Below are 11,114 nucleotides of genomic sequence, written 5' to 3' on the forward strand. Positions count from 1 at the left end.
CCTTTATATCATAGGTGACGAATTACTCCTTAATTTTGGGCGAAATTTCAGCGTTAATTTGTAATTTCACATGTGAAATTACAAAATTGCCATGGCAACCCTTCCGTACGTCTCAGTGTCAAGATGGCGACGAAGTTTTAAAATGCCGTGAATGAAGATGTCAGGGCACAAAAAGAAGCTTTAGAAAACCTGAACACACAAGAGAACATCGAGGTATTTTGCCGAAAAAGTCTGAAAAATTCTGAACTTTATAAGCCAAATTCAAGGTTTAAACATTTGAGAGAAGAGAGTTCTCGATCGATACTGTACGATCCAGGATAAACATGTCAAAAATCCAAGATTGCTAACGTAATTCGTCACCCATGATATTAATAGGTAATCAAATGGTGACGAGTGAAATTAGGGAATAATTTCACTTGCGTTTTGTCCAAATCCTTATAATGTCCCTCGCCTGAAGGCTCGGGAAGTTATTAGGATTTGGACAAAACGCGCGTGAAATTATTCCCTAATTTCACTCGTCACCATTTGATTACACATACAAATACACTGTACATTGAAAACACTTTTTAGGCCATCCAGAGCTCTTTTGGATAACTAGAAATGCATTCTAAGCGGCGCTATAAAATTTGCATCTGTTCGGTCCTCCTATGGGAACTTGAGTCTTTTCGAAATTACAAGGGCTTGAGTATTATTTTTCCGAAAATTGTAGATGAAATTTGACTACGAAAGAGAGACATTTTCTGGTTCCTCTCGCCATCACATTTTTTAATCCGAAAATTTTAGGTTCCGTTTTTCTGTTTGTCTTTTCAACATGGTGGAAGGACTGAAATTTCCTTGGTTTCAGAACCAACTTTGTGCAATAAAAAAATAGGGGAGGGAAGAAATGCAAGCTCCCTTAAAAAAATCTTAACAACATGATCTTTATGGCCACAAAAATTTGGGAGAACATTTGCAAAAAGGGACACAAAAAGAACAGTTTGGCATGGTCAATTTTTTTCCGTAACAAATGTATATCTTCATTAATAATCTCTTTTTTATAACACCGGCCAATACAGCAGGAGCTCGAGGTAATACTTCTACAGTCGCTTCGTTAATAAATCAAGACCGCACAACACTGAGTACATTACTATATGACCACCTAAGGAAATTATTGAAGCTTAGAGATGGACCATGTTATGGAGCTTGGCACTCATATAGTCATTTGTCAGTTACGAATTATCTCTAGCTGTTCTCTTGCGAGCAAATGCTTCAGTTCCTCTGGCGGGAAGGCCTTCTACCGCTAATGCAAAGTCTGAAAAAGGGAAATTATAAAACGAAACAAGAACCATTTGTGACAAAATGTCGTAAAAGTGATGACAGAATTTGGAAATAGTCAACCTTAAAGTTTGTGGCAATGGCGCGCGATTTATTTCCCACACTCTCTTTGAATGTTCGAAGAACGTCCTTCGCTCACCTTGACACATGGTGTCGATGTCTGAACACACACTTAGGCAGCCTTTGCATGAGAGAGGAAATCATCTTGTTTTTAACCTTGAAAAGTGTAAAATTTACTCTTGCAAATCCATGTTGAATGATCTCTTTATTTTGATTTCTATTCGTATCGAACTCGTGAAAATAAAAAACCTTTTTTAATATCACTATATTTTAGCTAGCCTCCCCCGCAGGCGTTTTTAGGGTCGCTCGTATTTGAAAAACATGGATATTTTTCTCAAATTTTGGAACTTCAAAATTGATTTTTTTGGCAAAGAAGTTGTCTGGTAGACTGTGGATGTGCATAAGAGCCAGTGAAGAGAGCCTCTCTATAGTACCGTGAGTATTACTTTTTTTCTACAGAAAACAGTAGATATTTTAAACTAAAGGGTTACTCAAAAACGAACAACGCATATATCTTAATCTCCTTCGAGCACCAAAACATTCAAAACCAGAATTCCTAGTCCCTGAAAAGGCCCGATAAATGCGTCCAGTCAGAAACAGTTTTACCGCTGTCGCCACAAAACGAAAGCAAAGTTAAAAGTAACGTTTCTCCCTGGATAGTAACTGTCACGGCAATAACAGCTAATGGAGGAATAATAACATCATCGGGCTCCAGTCTTAGCATAGCATAAAGCATATAGCATAAAGAAGCGTGGCACTATAACCACGTGACATTTACTCCGATCGCCAAAAATTTTATGCTATATATTGTAGATTGATCTATATGTTATCCATGCTATATGTTAGACTTACGATCATAGTAAAGGTGAGGATGCCAGAGAGCTTCAAAGTAGGATGGTACCCTCACTAAATAACTGGGTCGAGTCACCTTAAGGGCAAAATGAAAGTGCAAGTGAAGTATTACCAAGGGGTAAATATTGGTCAACAAAAAAGTGGGTCTCTGGACCCCCTCCCACCCCCCCCCCCCCCCTCCCTCCCTACGGGCCTGCAAAGTGCAACCTTATCCCCAGGGCTTTTCACTCAATTATAAAATTTTTTGAGGGAAAAGCCCTGGGGGCGAGGTTGTGCAAAGTGTTGATCGCGTTCGTCAGAAAGCATCCTAATCTGGTGTTCCTATGGCAGGCAAAGGCAGAAATTTTCGATTTATCACGGGCAACTGCCGATAACTGGCCTCTATAAATTTTATCAGGGGAATCTCGGCCGCAGGAAACGGGACTACTTTGGACTCGTCGTTTACTTTTGTCTCCTTTCCGGGCAGATGTGATGCTCGTGATCACGTTCGGCGGGAAAAGGAAGGAGAGCTTGCAACTACGTTCCTGGAATTTGAATATCTGCATCGAGAAAGTCGAGGCGAAATGCGGATTGGCGGAGATGACATTAGTAATGAAGTCATTACCCTTGGCACGTGTTTTGCGCTTCGCGCTGATTGGCGGAAATCTGACAGCTTAGTCGACGGGGAGCCACAGGGGAATTGGAGGTGGAATTCAACTTCTGGAGAAGTACCGGTTGCTAACTCTCCTTTCTTTTCCCGCCCCGCCGCCAGAGCGCTGCGAACAGCTTGCTCGCAGGCTAGTATTTCGCGGATGTGGAGTGTGTGCGTGGTAAGTTGAGTATTAATTTCAAGACGTAAGGTTTCTCAGGTGTCTTCTAGTTTGTATTAATCGAAGTCTTGGTCTCGGGAAAGTGTGTACGACTCCTGGTTCCAATCTAAGCTTTTCGAAGGCCGTTATTCTTCGCTGATTTGCTATTGTTTTTGTCACGTTGCATTCCCTTGATGAACACAGCTGTGAAGAACCGCGAAGCTTTTTGTACCGCATCCAAACAAATTATATATTCCACCGAGTTGTGGTGCTCGGCGATGGCTAATGGAAATAGCTCTTTTGCAATTAAACTTACCGAGTTGTGTAGCTCGACAGCTATTATGTCAGGTGATCATGATTCAGGGGCATCGAACGACGGATTCCTCCCAATTTTTTACATTATCCAGAGTATTTTTAGACCTTTACAAATGCATTCTAAGCGGTGCTATAAAATCTGTATTTGTTCGGTCATCCTAGGGGAACTTAAGTCTTTTTGAAATTGAAAAGGCTTCACTATTATTACGCCGAAGATTTTAGATGCAATATAGCGCATTACGAAAGATTTTTTGATTCCTCTCACTGTCACAGTTTGAATCCGAAAATTTTAGGTTTCCTTTTTCCTAAGCAAGAAAAATAGCCTAGCCAACGGTGTGAAATGTGAAAAACTGAACTTCAGAAAATCGTAGGGAATTTATTAGGTAAGCTTCAAAAATTGTACATGAATCGAACGTTCTAGAATTTTTTCGCTGTGCTTAAGTAATAGAACACTCTATGCAATATTTGCTTCTCCGACAGATGTTTATTTTGATTTGTGATCAGAAGTCAAACTCCTCGAGTTGTGTAGTTCCAGCGGCCATTATGCCTCGAGGTCATGATTTGTGATCACAAATCAAACTTACCGCGGTCCGTAGCTCGGTTATCATTACTCTACGTTTTACCGGGGATCAGTTCGGCCAAATGGAATTGGTGTAAGCAAATATACAACAACTGATAAACTCAAAGTTATTGATCGTGCACACAATCCTTTTCAAGCTTTGATGAATAATGACACCTTGAGAAATGTGATGTGCTTAAAACAAGCTGTAAAAGTGACCTGAGCGCCCTTGTTAAACACTAACGATACGATAACGATTTGCTCTTTGACGAAAAGGAGAACCATGTCCAATAAAAGTTTTAAAAGGAAAAGAGACAGAGAGCCATCTCGAATTCCAGTGAAAAAATCCTTAAATTATTAAGGCCAGAAAAAAATGCACAGAAAACCTGTCAAAAATCAACTAAGACAAAGTGTTCCAAAATCCTCGTCTATCACAGAGATGTGTTGCAATTTCAAGAATTTGTACTCCTGGTATAACAGTGACCATTTTTATTGCAAATTTGTTTTATCATGCTTAAACCGAAACAAATATCCAGACACAAGTATTGCATCTGTAAAGAAGGATGTGTTCATACCTGTACTTATATCTTACAAACCAGGTTACAAGTCCATGAAGCAGTAGTCCTTTTCATGTAGCTATTTGCACTTCCTCAAATCTAAAAGGAGGTATGGTCTTCTGACAGTGTTAGTTAAACATTATGCTGGGATTGCTTGACTGAGACATTAAAAAATATAGGTTATTGCCTTACGATATTGGTAGCAAAGGAGACTGCTTTTTCAAACCTATTCAACATCAACTCTATGGAACTCCAGAGTTGCTGTATCAAATTTGTATGCCTGGAATTAGGCATTTAAATGATCATCTAGAATTTTATGTTGAGAGTATTTCTAATATTTCCTGGGAGCTTATAATGTTTTTTAAGGTATTAGAACTGCTTTAAGGTCAAAAAATGATCATGCTTATAAAATCGCTTATTTGAAAAGTACTCTTAACCTGAACTCAAATTCCAAAAATGAAGCATTTTCGTTCATTAGAAGCCAAGAAAATGAAGGCCAAAGTTGGTATCTAGGAGCGCTATTTTGTAAATATTAACAATCCGACGCGATATACTCTCATGCAAACACGCCTCTCGGTCAATCAGTGCCCGCGAACTATCTTAGTTATTTTATAATAATGAGCAATTAGTTTCTAGTAAGCTAAGACCTTGCTAATGGCTAGGTTTGAGCACGAAGGGTTTTATTCTGTAATAGGTGGCATGCAGTGTCTTTGATACCGTAAAATTCCGAAAATAAGCCCTGGGGCTTATTTTTCCAAGGCTCTTTTTGAGGGGCTTATATTCGGAGGGGCTTATCTATGAAGGGAAATTTGCGTTTCAAAATCGATGAGGCTAGCCTTATAGTTGGAAGTAAATTTACTGTTTTTGCTTTGTTTTACTTTGCATTTGAGGGCAATTTTCCAAGTACAAGCCCCCCTGGGGGGCTTATATTTGGATGGGGCGATTTAACGGAGGGTTTTTTGCGTTACCGGTTTGAGGGGCTTATATTTGAAGGGGCTTATACATGGAGGGGCCTATTTTCGGAATTTTACGGTATTGATTGTGCATGAAGAAACTACACTTTGTAGCTCAGAGGTGACTAAATCGTTTAAGTATAATTTAGCGGACGTATAAGAACCCACAGTGCTTTTCGTAAGGAGTAGGAGACGTGCTGCTCGAAAGAACAGTGCGTTAAGAGGGTCTCAGAGGGGTGGCCTGGGGGGGGGGGGGGTAATCCCTATAATGGCCTATACGGGGAGGCTCCGAACAAAAGATATGCCTTTTTCAGGCTTATGGTACATGAAAGGGTAGGGAAATCTGTGAAAGGGCCCACAGGGCCGAACAGATAAATGTTATGTCTTTATAAAGTCGGGAAAACGTTCTAATTTTATGATTGATTCCTATTTGAATGAAAAGCATCTACAGAAGTTAAAAGGAATGCAAAGTTCTAAACGAGGTATGTGAAACGGGTACCATTTGTCAATAGAAGGTATACGAAAGGGTACCTTTTCGTGAAAAATGGTATATGAAAGGGTAGGGGGTTGGACCTCCGGGCGGAGCCTCCCCGTATAAAAAATTGTTGAGTACCTTCCGCCTCTGGTGGGGTGGTAGATTGGACGGTCAATTTTTTCCAATTTTTACATCTGACTGTTATTAAAGGGCAATTTAGCCCAAGAGTTAAATTAATATTAGCTGTTGTGTTTTGGAGGTTATCTTGGCCTTTCACTAATAGACAATTTCGAAATATTTTCAGATAAAAGCAAGTTTTAAGGTCTTGCAATGTCTAGGGAATGTTTTTTTGAGAAGATGGGAACTGGTTTTTCTAGCCTGGAGATCCTTTAGGAGCCAGAAGTCCGTAAAGATCAGCTGAAATTGCAAGATTTGAAATACCTTGGAACTCTTTGACGGTTAATATTAATCTGCATTTTTGACGGTGACAGTTTAAAACTTACCTTTTTCGACGGTTGACGGCCGCTCATTAAAACTCATTGAGACCCTCAGTTAAGCGACTCTCAACCTCATTATGCGCGACTATATGTGTGTGTAATCTGCAGCAGATCCTCATCTGATTTCAGCTGCCTTATATATAACCAGTTTTTATGTCTCGAACATGATGCATATAATACCTTGCTTTTATTACCAAGTGAGTATGTGAGATTGGTGAGCGAGGGCTAGGGTGCTGGGCTCACAACCCAACCATTCACAACATGCTAGATTTGTTTATGATCGTCCCGGGATCAAATTGCAAATCGTTACAAGGAGCAACTGTACTGAGGAGAGTTTCTGTAAACTACAGTGTACACTGAAGCTAGAGCAGCTCTGAGTGCACTTCCACTGTCAGAACCGGCAAAGCATTATTTTACATACAGCAAACTCCCCCCCAGTTATAGGCCCAAAAATGCATTCAAATATAAGCCCTCCCAGATATATTAGCCCCCACCTAGCTTCTGTTCCAAATGCACTGAAACCCTTACGAAGACGAGCAAGCTCACTGCTGGCTTGTAAGGAACAGTCTACGGTATGAGTTATTCATGCCCAAAATTCTTTTACCAAAGCTTATTTTACTGAAATAATTTCAAGATCGCTAGCGATTTATCATCCAGCGTTTGTCGGTTTGAAGTTTTTGTAACCTTCGCCGCGTCACCTATATTCTCACTATTGAGTAAGGACAGGAGCAAGGACAATGCGCCACACGGGTCACTGATTAAGTTTTGCATGATTTATAAGAATGGTGTAGTTGCACTACGAAAATCGTTTCTATATAATAGAGCATATGTTGTGCCCCATCAATATGCTGATGATATAAGTTACGGCAATTTGTTTTCCTCTCTTAGCTACGGGCAATGTTCAGGAATATAATGATGATTTTTGTTGCGCTCCGACTTCCGAGGTACCCACTTACTACTTCTAACTTCCAAATCACTCTGACAGTTCCGACTTCCGTTCTTCAACTTCTTCTTCCTCTGTTTTAATCAGGAAAGAATGAGCTTATTCTCTCTAGTTTTAATCAATATTTAAACTGTCTTTTCCCCCTCAATTTGTTTTATTGCTTCCACCAATTTCGTCTGATCACACAGATTGTGTTTTCTAGGATGCGTGGTGAGGGAACAACTTCACTATCAAAAATTAATTAAGTTACACATTTGAATCCTTTTTTTCGCTGGACTGGAGTCATATCACTTGCGCATTGTATGATATTTCCTGCTATTCGTTCAGTCCAGCTTCAGATGGCCCTCACTGGAACGCGATTTTTTCTAAATCCAACAAGTTAGCAAGACTTATAAAAATCTTCATAAATGACCAATGTCTATTTAAACCAGTAGGTTATTTATAAGGCTTCACATCATGCCTTAAATAATTATGACACAGATGGGTAATTAGATACGTATTTCCCTGAAAGTGAACATAATATCGACCTTCAGTTCTGACTCACAATGAGGCATATTTAACATTGTCACATACAAAATATAAAATTACAGTGAAGCCAAAGTAATTAATGTCGGTGATCTTTCAGTCCTTTAAGGATTATACCATTAACCATCCAACCCATACATGATTATAAAGAGAACAACAAGCGCGACATCAGGAACTCAGAACGTGATTATTATTATTTTTTTATAGTATCCGGTGATCAGTGCTTTGGATGTTGAATAATTCAGTTATCTGGGGGAAGTGTTGGCTACAAGATGATTTCCATTTGAGGTTAGTGGCTTACTTTTGTTTCAAGTAATGTAGAAACGGGTAGAATATATCAAAACGACTATTACTCAATAACCATTTCAAACCACAAGTAGTAACAGACAATAAAACGTGGGTGTTAGAACGTATGCGTTTCCTTCATGGCGGTTTTTGACCATGTTGGTACTTTATCTTCAACTGCGACATTATAATTTTGGTAGATTTTTTTTGTATTGCATTCTTGCGGTGATGGCTTGCCGAATAGTCTGCAGTATCGAGGTATACGCAGCCCTTAATGTTTAATGTTCTGACCTAAATACGAGATCGTAGGTTGTTTACACCCCACGACGTCGTATGCAAATTGCCACGGTGTAATCCAACGCTCCCCATTCCTTTACCAGTGGTAGGTCGACTGCCGTGATACCTCCTGTTTGAATGGTTCCTATCGAAAGAATGCGGGGTACAATGTAAATCGGCCCTGACACAACAACATGATTTTATGAAAATATAAGGAGATAACACAAATGAAATTAATGCACTCAGCGTAGCTAGCGAGAGCGAGTTGCATTATTTTGAGTTAAGAATAGCAACTAACGGACGGGGAATCAGATCAGGTATAGAATAAAATGTTGTTCACTTCAGCATAGTCAATCAGGTATGGTGTTGCTGTGCTTGTTACGATCTTGCGCTGTTCTCAATATTATAGCGTGATTTTTGCCTTGTTTTAATTTTATTCTCTTAACTAATATTGGCTCGTTCGTTGGCAGAGTTCGTAAGAAAGGAAGGGGTGATGAGTCCAAGGAAACAATACAGAACTAAAGCAATATGAAATATTGATTTAGTTAATAAATAAAAGTTGAAAGTTATTTTTAAGACAGATCTATCTTATCTTTTAAGTTTAGTTTTTGTTTCATTAAGTCTTGTTTTCGTCCACGTACTGTTTTCCTGTTTTGATCTTTTGTTTTTACTTGTACTTGAACTTATGCCTAGCCCGCCAATTTACTTGTTGCCATATTAGGAATGTTATTCGCTTGGCATCGTCAGATGTTAGTTTTTTACAGGTAGTCGTGTTTGTGGTGTTAGTCAGAGCTGACCTTCGTTATGTGGTACTTATCAGTTGCGGCTGTGCGTAGGCAAGTCTATTCCCTAACAAAAGCAAACCTGTTGCAGTGTTAGCGATAAGATATACAATAGAAACTCTTCCGGTCAGTTGACCCAAGCATATCCAGCTTTGGCTATTAAAACCGCTACTATGCTTGAACTAGTAAGTAAGGAGAAGTAAGAGAAGAGTAGGAGAAAAAAAAAAAAGGTAGAGTAAGTAGAAGTTGTAAAAAGAGTAAGAAGAATAAAGGCAAGATGTAAATCAGATTCCTGGTACTTCGTCGTGTAGCGAGCGAGTTGCTCGAACACACCCCCACATATTTTGGTGGAGAATCCGTTATTTTGTTGGAGAACTCGTTATTTTGGTGAAGAGTCCGGAGTCTGTTTTGGAGGAGAACTTTCTTATTTTGATGAGCATGGTTTGGTGAGAACAGGTGAAGAGTACAAGTTCAGCCCCTGGAAATCTGTAAGTGCTAGGAGCTTTATCATTGCAAGCAACTGAGAACTCTTTTCTAAGTTTAGTCATATGTAGAATGAGAGTCAAATTTAAAACAAAATAATAATGCCAGAGCCTCGTTTTTAAGTAATGAATAGGCCTGTTGTTGAGTTTCCACTATGTTATGGCGACGGGAGAGAAGATGTTCGTGAGTTTCTTGGCAATTATAGACGCTCCGGTTTGTTGAATGGCTGGGATGAAGAAAAAATAGCGCTTGGTCTTCCTCTTTTTCTGGTTTAAAACTTTAACAGGTTCAGAAAATTTGACTTTTGAAGGACTGTCACAAAAATTAATTTCTCATTTTGAATCAAAAGTAACTCTATAGCAGTTGAGGCAAAAATTAGAAGAACGTCGTCAGTCGTTAGGGGAGACTGTTTCCGATTACTATTACGATATTCTTTCATTCTGCTCTCGTCTAAATTTACCTAAAAGTGAATGGCTTTATTGTTTTGTACGTGGTTTGAGGCCTGAAATACGTGAACATGTTATTTTACAACAACCGCCTGATTTAGAGTCTGCATTGAACTTTGCAAAACTAAAAGAGTAAGTAGCTCTTAGCCGTAAATCGAATAATGGTCAAGAAGTCGAGAATTTTGAAGAATTACAGTGTCACCCTTCAGAAGAGGAAATCAAACAATCTGTCGGAGAAAAAATTAACGTTTGGAGAACAGATTTCCAAAATAATGAAAATCGTCGTATTAATCGCAAATTTCGATCTAGCAAATTTAATCGTTTTCGTTACGGGGGACTAGCTCAAATGGTAGAGCATCTCGCTCGCTACACGACGAGGTACTAGGAATCTGATTTACATCCTGCCTTTATTCTTCTTAATCTTTTTACAACTTCTACTTACTCTACTTCTCCTACTCTTCTCTTACTTCTCCTTACTTACTAGTTCAAGTATAGTAGCGGTTTTAATAGCCAAAGCTGGAAATGTTTGGGTTAACTGACCGGAAGAGTTTCTATTGTATATCTTATCGCTAACACCTTGCTTTTGTTAGGGAATAGACTAGCCTACGCACATCCGCAACTGATAAGTAACACATAACGAAGGTCAGCTCTAACACCACAAACACGACTACCTGTAAAAAAACTAATATCTGACAATGCCAAGCGAATAACATTCCTAATATGGCAACAAGTAAATTCGCGAGCTAAGCATAAGTTCAAGTACAAGTAAAAACAAAAGATCAAAACAGGAAAACAGTACGTGCACAAAAACAAGACTTAATGAATCAAAAACTAAACTTAAAAGATAAGATAGATCTGTCTTAAAAATAACTTTCAAAATACTTGACGATGGGTGCACTGTCTAAACCTTATAAGCTCTTCCACTTACTTAACATACTGATGGTTTTACAATAAACTTCATTTCTCCATCTCTTGTTTTCTGTTTGCTACCGGAAAGAGGGTGA

At 39.0% G+C, this 11,114-nt stretch overlaps 1 long non-coding RNA gene across 1 annotated transcript; it reads left to right on the forward strand.

Moving 5' to 3' along the window:
• Window positions 1–2,971: 2,971 nt before the first annotated feature.
• Window positions 2,972–8,975, forward strand: LOC140931189 (uncharacterized). Its single transcript, XR_012164933.1, has 4 exons — window positions 2,972–3,035; window positions 4,488–4,554; window positions 8,046–8,126; window positions 8,870–8,975. It is a non-coding gene; the product is annotated as an uncharacterized lncRNA (long non-coding RNA).
• The last annotated feature ends 2,139 nt before the right edge of the window (window positions 8,976–11,114 follow it).

Source organism: Porites lutea, chromosome 3 (genome assembly GCF_958299795.1).
Source record: "Porites lutea chromosome 3, jaPorLute2.1, whole genome shotgun sequence".
Lineage (NCBI taxonomy): Eukaryota > Metazoa > Cnidaria > Anthozoa > Scleractinia > Poritidae > Porites > Porites lutea.